Below are 14,548 nucleotides of genomic sequence, written 5' to 3'. Positions count from 1 at the left end.
ACAGAACCCAGAAAGGATTGACTTTTTATTTTTTTTATTTTGCATTTTGTCCATAGGGAAATTAAATTTTAAAGACAGACCTACTGTGTTATTAATACAATTATAAATAAAACAAACTTTTATTGTACCGTCTGCTGACATTAAATCTTAAGTTTAATTTCAGTTAGCCAGCCTATGGGCTTCCAGTTAATTGTCATCCCATACAAAATCGCTGTTTTTAGGATCTGATTTCTTTAAAAAAAAAAAAAAACATCGCTGTTGAATACCTGGCTGAGATATGATATAAAGTTGGTATCAGACCAAAGAAGAAGCACTGCATTTTTCCATGTCATGTCTTTAAAATATGGAAATTAATTTTACCCCAGTATAATTTAAATTTAATTTTTGCACCAGCCTGCTGCTAATGACAAGCACCTGTGTTTAAACGGTCTTACGTCTCTTTTTGCGCTTTAACAACCAAATGAATACTTAAGTCTATTTAACTGATTATATTTTAACTACATTACAACTTCAGTGCTGTAAAAGGAACCTTATGACATTTAAAACATAAAGCTTACACTGGAAGTTCATCATTGGCTGAAAAACACTAGCTGTGCATATAGTCCATTTACCAAAGACATCGATAATGATAAACTATAACAGCCCTGTAGCCAGCCTGGTGAAAGGGGTGGTTCTTTTTTCTCAAAAAGTGGACCTTTTTGCAGTTATACACTTCATTTTCTATCTAATTATGAGATTTTAAAACTGCATTTTTAATGACATTTTAAGCACTGTTTTTAGCTTGATTAGCCTATCAGATGGTCATCATAACCACATTTTATGATGTACCAAAAATTGTATTTCCTAAAAATTTTGAATGAAGAAATGTAAAAAAAAAAAAAAAGTTATTTTTAAATACTAAATTATTACTTCATATATCATTAGAAAAAAGGAATCTGTTAATGTTTTAAGTTAAAAACTGTAGCACATTGTCATTTGTTGATCAAAACAAACTGGCCAGCTCATTTAACTTTACTCAGTCAGAATTTGGTCATTGGATAATAAATAAATAAAATTCAAACATAATAATAATAATAATAATATTTAATAATAATAATAATAATAATAATGTAGAGCTCTATGATTTTTCTAGCCTCTCTTGTAAAAAGGCACATTTGAAAATTCATTGAGAGCAACAATAGCCAAAATAGTTGGCCTATATGAATTTAATTGAAATAAAGGTGGCTTTTGGTACTTCACATCTTTTTATTAGTAATTTTCTGTTTCAAGAACAAGGTCCAGGATTTAAAATAAAAGTTACTTGTAGAATGTTTTCTCTATTTACAAACAATACAGTACCGAATAATGACTTTCCTTATGTCAGAGTGTGTGTTTTCTTGCAAAGTTGGTGTCACACCCTCAGCTCATTCCCGCAGTCCCAGCCACCCCAGCCACCACACACCACTTACTTGAACCGTCACCTGAATACTAACAGTCCGCACCTGCCACCCCAATCACGAACTCCTAATAAAGTCTCACCTCCTCCAGTCTCTCACCGGCTGGAATCAAGGTCAGATGGTCTTCCTCATCAGCTCTCCTGTTTTCTCTTGTGCGCTTCCATGGTTATCCCTCTTTCTCCTGTGGATATAAAGCAACCTGCTTAAGGGAAGTGTTTATATGTGTGTGCTGGTGTTTCCGAAGAACTGAACTAACCTCTTTTAACTGTGCGTGAAATCCTCTCACAGCATCGCCACTCACAGCATCGCCACTCACCTGCTTCATCCTCTACTGTTGTTGCTCCTTTTGAATAAATACCTTAACAATTTAACCTCCTTTATCTTTCTTGTGCAGCCGTGACAGCTATATGTTGGGCTCCTATAAAATAATTGTTTGCACTGATCAAAACTCATTATCTAAAGTCACATCAAAGCGATAGCCAAGAGAGGATTCCGCTCTGTCGTAAAACCTTTTTCAATGTTTTTTTTCCCCTCAACTTATGATGGCATAGCAGTTAATATAGGACAAATGAGAACATGTATGAAACAAATTCTGGACTTTTGTCAGTGAGAGGTGTGTCTTTCGAAACACCCGAATGCCCTCATGGCTACGGACCTGTATCAGAGCTATTCGTATTTGGTTTAACAGTTTTTACCCCAAATATTATTAATACAAATAATCTTATCAGATGTTCACGGCACGTATCCACTGAGTGGTACAGTATGGTATGGGTCACCTTTATCAGGCTTGCATTTCCACTGCCAAAAGAGTAGCAATGTCCGGAAGTTTTAGTCTGTCATTCTCGCTCGAGGAAAATGGCAAAGTAAAGCTGTAAGGGTCGTTCACATATCATATAAGAAGCACTTTGCACAAAACAGATGTTTTATACACATACATACTTGTGTATAAATGTTCATTACTAACCTTTCTATAAACATGATTTGATTATAACTGCAGATCAATGATAAGGTGAAATAGTCAACTGTAACATCTACAATTATATTAAATAAATAATAACATACATGAACACATACAAACACTTACAGTCTCTGATATATTACCAGTTACAGAAAAAACTACATTACAGCATACATTTAGTCCTTATTTGGTTTCACAAACAACACACAACACAGCCTACATTCAGTGCAAACCTCTCATCTGTGTCTTTAATCTTCACCAGCACATGTAACCTCTGTTAGAAAGAAATTCTGTCATTCCCAGTTCATAATAGTCCAAAAGTTCATAATAGATTTTAGGTTGCTGAAAAAATTATTTGCTTTGCTTGTTTTCTCTGGATTCTCCCCTGTTTTTTTCGAGGTACACTCTCATATTTATACATTCCTGAAAGGATTGGATGTCAGAACTGTTTAATCACATAATCACGAGCACGTTATTATAATCAACTCAACAATTTAGTTATTTAAAAAAAAAAAAACGCTCGGCGAGTTAACGCAAGAAAGAGAAACTGCTCGCGCTTTAGACGGCCTTGTAAACAACTACAGGGCAGAAGGTAAATTCTGCTTTTCTTATTGGCTTTGTGGCTGTTCATCAAGATGACAACAAGGTATGTTCGACTATTGCTCATTATTATGTGAATATATTATTATGGTGTAATGTCTTAGCTGTGTATTTAAAAATAGTGTTTCCTTTGTTTTCATTCTTCTTGTTTGTGTATGCACTAGTGACGTTTCTCTGTAAACCAATACAGGTTAGCTGTGCATCTTGCTCTGCGTTTTGATACCCTTTTGTTTTGCTAGGTACCCTTTTGAAAGGGTACCCAAAAAGTGGTACAGTATGGTTCGCTTTTTGATACCTTTTCATGGTGGAAACGGCCATAAAAGCATACCGTACCATAGCACTCAGTGGAAACAGGCCTTTAAAAAATAATTTGATGTCAAATTAGAAAACTCTAAAGATCATTTGAGGAGTGCAGTCCTTAAATACTAATTAATCGTTGCTTTATGCAATGTTATTCTTTCATCCATATTCAGAATTTGGCAGTAGATATATGAAACATGAAAACAAAGGAGACTATAACCATAATGGCTCTCATTTTTGACCCATACATGAAATCCACATCTTTAAATCGTTATACTTTCTTCTTCATTTTTAATGCTGTTGCAATTAACGATGCTTCACAGGTTTGTTTGGATCCCCCATTTAATCCATTAAACACACACTCTTTACCTTTGCCTTTTGTTAATATACTTCAATGCTTCAAATCAAAGTAAATGTTATGATTCATCTTGTAGACGCTTGGTTTGATTCACTCTTTAATGAAGACCTGCAAAACCAAGGCTTCTGAAAAAAAGGATAATCAAAGAACTGTATACACACAACTGCTGCAAATAACCGTTGAGGAACATAGATTGCTTACAAATTGCCTACATGATCAATCATTCTCTAGGTGTCTCAGTTTGGATTAGAATCTTCTCTTGAACATAACTATAAATCCTCACATGAACTGTTCTCAGACTCCACACTTCCTTCGGGCTACATTCATCCATTTTTTTTTCAAACAAATCCCTCTCTTTCTGCCTCATCATGCCATTCATGTTTAAGAGCAGGGTTGAATAATTCAGGTGAGGTCCATGGGCCACAGAAGAACGCCTGTAATTGGTCTGGATGAAGATAATTGAATCCTCTCTCGGCAGGAATGGAGTAGAGTCACAAACGCTGCTTTCACCTGACCTCCCTGACACTTCAAAGTGTCATTACCCCGCTCTCTCCCGTAGACCCGCTCCACTCGCACTCCTCTACATTAAAAAAGACAGTGTGATGAGATACTTTTAACGGGTCGCCGTGTCACCTGGTCTTTTGTATGTGAGCGCGCGCGTGTGAGTCCTTGTGGAATGTGATGCGGTGGCATTACAGCAGGGGCTGCTGGGTAATGGAGGGTAATGATTCTGAATGGTTTGGAGCATTGTTGAATGGGTGATTGAGATGAAGGGTCAAGTCATTTCTGCAGAGACTCGCGCAGCAGAAGGATCTTTTTGAGACAATTACCTGCCTGAGGAGTGAGTCCTCGGCATGTTCAGTGTTCAGTCCCAAGACAGTGTCTGAAATGTAGCCTGACGTGTCCAGAACTGCTCTGATGGATGTGATCAACTAATCCGAGGATTGTTTTGAATGTTAGAGAGAATTTAATTAAGTTTTGTATGTGTGTGTCTGTCTTTGTGTGTATCCGTATGTTGTGGGTACCAAACGACATTGAGTATAGCAATACCAGTACATTTTGAATGTATAAGGACATTCTTTTTGGTCCCCATGTGAAAATTGACTCATAAATCACACTTAATTAAGTGTATTTTTTTTAAATGTAGAAATGGTGGATGTGTTCTGTGAAGGTTGGGTTTAGGGGTAGGGTTGGTGTAGGGGAAAGAATATACAGTTTGTACAGTGTAAAAATCATTATATCTATGGGAAGCCCCCTATTTAGATATATGTTTAGTGTATATACTGGTTTTGGTGGTTTACAGGGACTCTTTTTTTGTATAATGACATGGCTATGATCTATTTGCAGTGCTTAATTTGTGAAATGCGAGGTCCTGGAACAGATCGGGGTAACGGATCTGGCATGTTAACCGAGGATGTAGGTTAGGGGTGTCGTGGAAGACAGTGAAAGTGAACAGCGGATGGCAGAGGAGGGTGGTTGAAGAGGGGGATGAGTGGATCAGTAAAATGAGGTCCCTGTCTATTTGTACTCTATTATGGTGGTTTATGAGGACATGCCCTTGTCCCTGTAATTCAAAACACTTAAAAATCGTACATTATGCTATCTTTTAACATTTAAATTGCATCCATGTGTGTATTTTCACTAGGATTATTGTCTCTGCTGTGTTTATAGCAGTCAAGTGATTCCTGCGCAGTTGGAGAGTGTCTAATTGCAGTTCTCCAGTAACTTGCTGTGTATCAGTTACAGCAAAATACTGTAGAATTCACTGCTAGTAGAAAAAGAAAAGCAGTGCTTTCACACCTTTTTTAGCCTGTTGTTTTTTCTTTTATTTTACCTAATTTCTGGAACCATTCTTTGCCAGACTCGAAACCCACTGGTGTGGTCAACTCACCCCCCCAACCTAAATCCATCAGGTTATGTAGAGAGCTACTGAGTAAACTAGTAATACCGGACAAACTTCCATACAGAGGTAAGCAGTCAGCTGGTAGTGATAAAAGGAACAGTGGTGCTAAAAGGAACAGCCATCGGTGGTGTCATGCCGCCCTGTAGCATTTGTTTTGAAAATGAAATGCAGCCATACATATCTCTGGCTACATAATTTGCACTCTGCAGAAATGTATCATGCCTGTTGCTTATACCATAAGCCTGTGATAGTATTTACATTTACAGCACCATTTATCTTGTTCTATGTGCATTTACAGTATTGTACAGTATATCTTCACTGTAAAATATACAGTAATTTTCTCAATGCATAGTAATTTTCTCCCTGCGTTCGCGTGGGTTTCCTCCGGGTGCTTCAGTGTTCCCACAGTCCAAAGACATGCGGTACAGGTGAATTGGGCAAGCTAAATTGTCCGTAGCGTATGAGTGTGTGTCTGGAAGTTTCCCAGAGGTGGGTTGCGGCTGGAAGGGCGTCTATTGCGTAAAAATGTGCTGGATAAGTTGGCGGTTCATTTCGCTGTGGCAACCCCGGATTAATAAAGGGACTAAGCCGACAAGAAAATGAATGAATGAATAAAAATTTAGTTCATATTATTGTAATTCTGTAACGCCGGGGAGTAACACCACAACAGAAGGTAGGATCCAATATGCAGGTTTATTCACAGTCAGGCAAGCAGTGGTCCATACGGGAGCAAACAGGTATGTGAGGACAATCCAGAATCGTAGTCAGTTTAACAATCAAAAGGTCGAAAGGCAGGCGGCAGACAAGGATAACTAAATAAACAAGGCTAGGTTCAAAACAGGAAAACAAGACAAGGAAAACGCGTTGTAATGCTACTATACAGTGAACAAGACTCGGCAAACTGAAGGGGTGAATGTGTGGCTTAAATAGTGTGTGTTAATCAGTCTCTGAAAGTCCTCAGGTGTGCAAATGTAATCAAGCTAGATGAGTGAGCAGGTGTGTGGGTGAAAAGCATGTATGAACTTGAAGTCCATTAACTGGCAGATTTGTAGTTTCATGACTGAGGGTTTACCAGCGACATCTGGTGGTTTGTTCACTGGTAAACATGACAGAGCCCCCCCTCTAAGGAGTGGCTTCCAGACACTCCTAATACTGTTCAGGCGGGAGGTGGAGCGGAGGCGGAACTGGGGGAGGGATGGAGGGCCAGGACCATGCAGCGGGGGCGTACCTGGAGCGTGGAGCTGCGGAGGGCCTGGAGCGTGGAGCTGCGGAAGGCCTGGAGCGTGGAGCTGCGGAGGGCCTGGAGCGTGGAGCTGCGGAGGGCCTGGAGCGTGGAGCTGCGGAGGGCCTGGAGCGTGGAGCTGCGGAGGGCCTGGAGCGTGGAGCTGCGGAGGGCCTGGAGCGTGGAGCTGCGGAGGGCCTGGAGCGTGGAGCTGCGGAGGGCCTGGAGCGTGGAGCTGCGGAGGGCCTGGAGCGTGGAGCTGCGGAGGGCCTGGAGCGTGGAGCTGCGGAGGGCCTGGAGCGTGGAGCTGCGGAGGGCCTGGAGCGTGGAGCTGCGGAGGGCCTGGAGCGTGGAGCTGCGGAGGGCCTGGAGCGTGGAGCTGCGGAGGGCCTGGAGCGTGGAGCTGCGGAGGGCCTGGAGCGTGGAGCTGCGGAGGGCCTGGAGCGTGGAGCTGCGGAGGGCCTGGAGCGTGGAGCTGCGGAGGGCCTGGAGCGTGGAGCTGCGGAGGGCCTGGAGCGTGGAGCTGCGGAGGGCCTGGAGCGTGGAGCTGCGGAGGGCCTGGAGCGTGGAACTGCGGAGGGCCTGGAGCGTGGAACTGCGGAGGGCCTGGAGCGTGGAACTGCAGTGGCCCTGGATCATGAGGCTGCGACCATTGAGGAAGCTTAGGAGGCGGCCATTCAGGAAGCTCAGGAGGCGGCCATTCAGGAAGCTCAGGAGGCGGCGGCCATTCAGGGAGCTCAGGCGGCGGCGGCCATTCAGGGAGCTCAGGCGGCGGCGGCCATTCAGGGAGCTCAGGCGGCGGCGGCCATTCAGGGAGCTCAGGCGGCGGCGGCCATTCAGGGAGCTCAGGCGGCGGCGGCCATTCAGGGAGCTCAGGCGGCGGCGGCCATTCAGGGAGCTCAGGCGGCGGCGGCCATTCAGGGAGCTCAGGCGGCGGCGGCCATTCAGGGAGCTCAGGCGGCGCGGCGGCCATTCAGGGAGCTCAGGCGGCGCGGCGGCCATTCAGGGAGCTCAGGCGGCGCGGCGGCCATTCAGGGAGCTCAGGCGGCGCGGCGGCCATTCAGGGAGCTCAGGCGGCGGCGGCCATTCAGGGAGCTCAGGCGGCGGCGGCCATTCAGGGAGCTCAGGCGGCGGCGGCCATTCAGGGAGCTCAGGCGGCGGCCATTCAGGGAGCTCAGGCGGCGGCGGCCATTCAGGGAGCTCAGGCAGCGGCGGCCATTCAGGGAGCTCAGGCAGCGGCGGCCATTCAGGGAGCTCAGGCAGCGGCGGCCATTCAGGGAGCTCAGGCAGCGGCGGCCATTCAGGGAGCTCAGGCAGCGGCGGCCATTCAGGGAGCTCAGGCAGCGGCGGCCATTCAGGGAGCTCAGGCAGCGGCGGCCATTCAGGGAGCTCAGGCGGCGGCGGCCATTCAGGGAGCTCAGGCGGCGGCGGCCATTCAGGGAGCTCAGGTGGCGGTGGGTCTGGCAGCACTGGAGGGTCTGGCAGCACTGGAGGGTCTGGCAGCACTGGAGGGTCTGGCAGCACTGGAGGGTCTGGCAGCACTGGAGGGTCTGGCAGCACTGGAGGGTCTGGCAGCTCTGGAGGGTCTGGCAGCTCTGGAGGGTCTGGCAGCTCTGGAGGGTCTGGCAGCTCTGGAGGGTCTGGCAGCTCTGGAGGGTCTGGCAGCTCTGGAGGGTCTGGCAGCTCTGGAGGGTCTGGCAGCTCTGGCGGTGGCATCAGCTCTTGTAACTCAGGTGGTGGTGCCCATTCTGGTGGCTCAGGTGATGGTATTTCAGGAACAAGGACAGGAACGGACTCGGAACAAGAAGCCATCTTGTGAGCTGGTGGCAGATTGGCGCTTACCACATTGTGAGTTGGAGGGCTGGAGGCAGTCATCTTGTGAGCTGTAGGACTGGAGTCGGCCATCTTGTGAGCTGGAGGACTGGAGTCGGCCATCTTGTGTGCTGGAGGACTGGAGTCGGCCATCTTGTGAGCTGGAGGACTGGAGTCGGCCATCTTGTGAGCTGGAGCAGCCATCTTGCAAGCTGGAGGACTGGAGGTGGCCATCTTGCAAGCTGGAGGACTAGAGGCGGCCATCTTGTGAGCTGGAGCAGCCATCTTGTAAGCTGGAGGACTAGATGCGGCCATTTTCTGAGCTGGGTGTGTGGTGGTGGAATGAGCAGCAAGCCCCTTTGCCATCGGGTCTTGCTGTCCTATGCCCCCCCCCAAAAAATATTTAGGGGTGTCCTCCACCTCGCCTACGGTGAAGGGGGACCCACTTATTTGCAATGCCAAGTCTACGTAATGCCTTATTGTCCAGTGGGGCTCATGTAGTGGCATACATGAATAAAGGGGCTCAGCTAGACCCCCACGAAAAAATATCATAAGGCATAAATCATCCATAGATGTCAAGTGAGCCAAATAAATAAAATCCTCTACATACTCTTCAATTGTTCGGGCTTCCTGACGAAGACACATGATCTTGATACCCGCTGGATCCATTGTGTGGCCGAGTCTTCTGTAACGCCGGGGAGTAACACCACAACAGAAGGTAGGATCCAATATGCAGGTTTATTCACAGTCAGGCAAGCAGTGGTCCATACGGGAGCAAACAGGTATGTGAGGACAATCCAGAATCGTAGTCAGTTTAACAATCAAAAGGTCGAAAGGCAGGCGGCAGACAAGGATAACTAAATAAACAAGGCTAGGTTCAAAACAGGAAAACAAGACAAGGAAAACGCGTTGTAATGCTACTATACAGTGAACAAGACTCGGCAAACTGAAGGGGTGAATGTGTGGCTTAAATAGTGTGTGTTAATCAGTCTCTGAAAGTCCTCAGGTGTGCAAATGTAATCAAGCTAGATGAGTGAGCAGGTGTGTGGGTGAAAAGCATGTATGAACTTGAAGTCCATTAACTGGCAGATTTGTAGTTTCATGACTGAGGGTTTACCAGCGACATCTGGTGGTTTGTTCACTGGTAAACATGACAAATTAATTGTTTTTTTACAAAACTAATTAACAGTGTATTATTGATAACCTACTGTAGTATTCGATTAGACAAGCATAATAGAAACAGCAAAAAATGCAGGATTTCTATTCAAACTGGGCGTTTTCATCACTCAATTCTAATGCAATACTTCAAAATTAACACAGGGTGATGGAAACCCATAGAATAATGTGTTAGAGATTTGTTAGAGACCAACTTCATTGGACAGGCTTTTATTTCCCTAAAGTTTATTTCTTACATGTGTCTTTCTAATATAATGCATCCATTTATTGCACACATTGTGATGTTTACTGTTAGTTTAATAACATATTTATTTTTAGTGTTGTGAAGTTAATCTAATTTGCTGTCAATCTAAATTAAATTCCTAATTTTGTCATTAGCACTTTGCCATTCTTTAAATGTGCTAGTGTAGTTTAACAGCAAAACAGATGTAGAAGTATTGACCCTTTAATCCCATCTAAATGTTTCTTTTTCTGTCTCTTGCAATGCTGCCTTCTATTTTATTAAAAAAAAAGCTTGACTGCAGCATAATTACGACCAATTATGAGTGGCCGAGCAACAGATTTAAGTCTCTTTCTCAAAAATACTTCCATTTCCTATGAGCTTTCTGTGGTGGGGAGATCTGACAGAATTGATTTTCTGTTTTCTTCTTTTTTTGTCCTTCTTCTTTTCCCCCTATCCTTCAGTAACGACTCATCCAGTAGTCTGATTTGTTAATTAGTCATTTTCTGTTAGACAGTGGAACAGAGATGAAGATGGACATGTGTTTCTTTCTCTCTAAAATACACACTTTTCAAGGCTTGATTTCATTCAAATATTCAAACATCCATTTTTATTTATTATTATTTTTGGGGGGGATTTACTGTATGACAGTATATCAGTATATTCTAAACTTATGAGACACATCATCATCTTGGCACCATTAAAACAGTATTATTAGGATACAAAAAAAAACAAATAAAAAATGAAAATAAAAAAGTGAAACCTGGCTAATCGTAAATACAGTAATTTACAATTGGGATGTTTTACAGTAGTGAATACAATTATTCATTTTCTTTTCAGTTTAGTCCCTTTATTAATCTAGTGTCTCCACAGCAGAATGAACTGCTAACTTATCCAGCATATGTTTTACGCAGTGGATGCTCTTCCAACTGCAACCTATCACTGGGTAACATCCATACACACTCATTCACACACACACTACGGACAATTTAGCTTATTCATCTATAGCGCATGTCTTTGGACTTGTGGGGGAAATCAGAGCACCCGGAAGAAACCCACCTAAACACGAGGAGAACATGCAAACTCCACACAGAAATGCAAACTGACCCAGCGACCCTAAAACCAGAGACCTTCTTGCTGTAAGGTGATTGTGTTCACCCACTGTGCCACCGTGGTGCCCCAGTAGTGAATACAGTAAAGATGAATAAACGAATCAATCAATAAATAAAATGAAACTTGGCCAATCACTGTAAATACTGTAATTTAACTAATTTACCATCTGGACTGTTTTACAGTGGTAAAGCATTAAAAATAAATAAATAAATAAATAAATAAATAAATAAAGTGAAAATGAAAAAAATTAAACCTAGACAATTACAGCAACTACAGTAATTTACCATTTGAACTGTTTTACAGTTGTGAATTTTAGAAAATATGTTACAGGTGAGAGGACTAAAAAACTGTATTTTTTACAGTAAAACATAATAATGTAAATATATGTAGGCCTACAAGATAAATTGTACTGTAAATATTAAAACAGTATTTGTGAATTTTAGAAAATATGTTACAGGTGAGAGGACTAAAAAACTGTATTTTTTACAGTAAAACATAATAATGTAAATATATGTAGGCCTACAAGATAAATTGTACTGTAAATATTAAAACAGTATTTCTATTTGCTGTGACTATAAATACAGTAAAAATACATAAATAAAGTGAAAATGAGAAAGTGAAACCTGGCCAATCAGTAAAGACAGTAACTTACTTAATTTACCAATTGGGCTGTTTTACAGTAGTGACTACAGTAAAAAAAGAAAAAAAATCAATAAAGTGAAAATGAAAAAATGAAACTTGGCCAATCACAGTAAATACTGTAATTTACTTAATTGTTTTACAGTAGTGAATACGGTAAAAATAAAAATAAATAAAGTGAAAATAAAAAATGAAACCTGGCCAATTACAATAAATACAGTAATTTACCTAATTTACCATGTTGGCTGTTTGTAGTAGTGAATTATAGAAAATATGTCAGAGGTTAGAGGACTAAAAATGTGAATATATATATATAGGCAAGATAAAGCAAGATAAATGGTACTGCAAATATTGAAACAGTCTTTTTAATTAGCTGTGAATAGAAATACAGTAAAAGTAATAATAAATAAATAAATAAATAATTAAATAAATAAATGGATGAATGAATAAATAAATAAAGTGAAAATAAAAAAGTGAAACCTGGCCAATTACATTAAATACAGTAATTTACCTAATTTACCATGTGGAGTGTTTGTAGTAGTAAATTATAGAAAATATGTTAGAGGTTAGAGGACTAAAAATGTAAATATATGTAGGCCTACACTGATATATGTAGGCCTAATACTGTAAATATTAAAACATTATTTTTAATTTGCTGTGAATAGAAATACAGTAAAAATAAATAAATAAAGTGAAAATGAATAAAGTGAAAATAAATAAGTGAAACCTGGCCACTTACTGTAAATACAGTAAAAAAAAAAGTAAATGAAGTAAAAAGAAAAAAGTGAAACCTGGACAATTACAGTAAATGCAGTACTTTACCTAATTTACCATTTGGACTGTTCTCAGTAGTGAATTTTAGGACATATGTTATAGGTGAGAGAACTATAAATACTGTATTGTTTTTTACGATAAACATACTATATGATAATGTTAATATATGTAGGCCTACAGCAAGATAAAAGGTTCTGTAAATATTAAAACAGTATATTTAATTGAATATAAATGCAGTAAAATAAAAATAAATAAAAAAGTGAACATGAAAAAGTAAAACTTGGCCAATCACAGGAAATACAGTAATTTACCATTTGGACTGTTTTACAGGAGTGAATACTGTAAGTAAATAAATAAATAAAGTGAAAATGAAAAAGTAAAGCCTGGCCAATCACAGTAAATACAGTATTTTACCATTTGGAATGTTTTACAATAGTGAATTTTTCAAAATATATTACAGTTGAGAGCACTAAAAATACTGTATTGTTTTACAATAAACGTTTGATAATGTAAATACACTGTAAAAAGTCATTTTGTGGCCTTGTAGATTTCATTAATATGTACAATTTATTTAATGAAATTAATTTTCTGATTTTAGGGCATTTTTTTGCTTTGAAATTAATTTAAAAATGTCTAATAAAATCTAATCAATTTTATTTAAAAGAATTTAGCTGTTATTTTTAATTAATTTTAAAAAGAGAAAATATTAATTAAATCCAACATGATTTAATTAGAAAAATTTAGCTGTTATTTTTGAATAGTTAAGAAAGAGAAAATATTAATTAAATCCAACACGATTTTATTAGAAGAATTTAGCTGTTATTTTTGAATAATTTCAGAAAAGAAAAACTAATTATTAAATCCAACGTGATTAAAATGAGCATTTTCAGATTAGCCAGGGGCACACAAGTCGCCGAGTACCAGCTGCCCTCGCCGGGGACATGAGTGATGAGCGCCCGTCATGACCTGGAGGTTGACATGTCAGCAATTTTCAAAGGACATTTTGAAAATACGCACAATCTTTAGAGATTAACAGCGGATTTGAGTTTTAAACAACTACATTCTCGCATGAACAACCGTTAAAACTTTATTTCATGGTACATTTAGAGCAATATTTGATTATTGTATTGGTTCTGTTCAGTGTGAGATTGAATCGGATTGAACCGTGTTCAAAAGCTTATAGTCATCAACATGTAATTAGTGTCTATTGTAAATGCGTGTGACTGAGTTATAGCGAAATGCTAATTAATCGTGTTGGTAATTACACAAAAATGCCATAGGTTTCGGGTGGGATCCGACTCTTACAAATCACTTAATTGAGCCGATTCCTAGAACCGAACCGAGTCACTCGACTCAAACAACGCCGACTCGCTTCACCAGACAACGTGGAGATGTCGTGGTCTCATCCAAACGGATTTATCGGTAAGTGTTGAAATGTCCAACTTTGTTAATTGAATAATTGTTATATATTTCTGTATAGCATGAAATTCACCAAGTAACTTAAGATTCTTTTGTCACGCTGTTTAGCGCGCCTATTTATAAACGAAGTTACCAAATCACTTTGTTGTGACATCAGCAGCAGCACGTGCGCTTTGAGTGAAAAGATTAGAGCGCGTGTTTGTAACGTTAATGCTAATTTCGTGGTATTACAGATTGTTTGAGTTTTTAAAAAGGTAATTTTCTGTTAACTTACTGTTAACTGTGTTCTGTTTCAGCACAGCATTGAGTTAAAGTGACCACAGAATAAAGTAAGCAAGGTAAGCTCTGGCTTTCACTTCATTATGAACCTCATTATCAAACCAAAACAAAAATGATATTGTCTAACACTATTTACTAATTACAACTTTTTGTATAGTGTCCGAGGCAGAGGAGACACATCAACCAGCAAGTGTGTAACTTATCAGGAAAATGACTGACTGAATGGATGACTGTCAGGGTTGCAAGCAGGACATACATGTTACAGTTAAGTATTTCAGCTACAACATACTGTTAAATCCCAGTAACCATCTTGCCATTAATTGTAACTTCACAGTAAAA

General features: G+C 40.6%; 1 long non-coding RNA gene across 1 annotated transcript in view; it reads right to left on the bottom strand.

Annotated features, from left to right (window-relative positions):
* Positions 1–14,548, bottom strand: part of LOC147832585 (uncharacterized) — a 104,482-nt gene that overhangs the window by 653 nt on the left and 89,281 nt on the right. The window contains exon 2 of the long non-coding RNA XR_015516976.1: positions 1,519–1,617. This is a non-coding gene — a long non-coding RNA (uncharacterized LOC147832585). The remainder of the gene's footprint in view (positions 1–1,518; positions 1,618–14,548) is intronic.

Source organism: Danio rerio, chromosome 19 (assembly GCF_052040795.2).
Source record: "Danio rerio strain M-AB ecotype USA chromosome 19, GRCz13ab, whole genome shotgun sequence".
Taxonomy (NCBI): domain Eukaryota; kingdom Metazoa; phylum Chordata; class Actinopteri; order Cypriniformes; family Danionidae; genus Danio; species Danio rerio.
The sequence above is the reverse complement of the archived record's forward strand: the minus strand, read 5'-3'. Positions and strand labels throughout refer to the sequence as shown.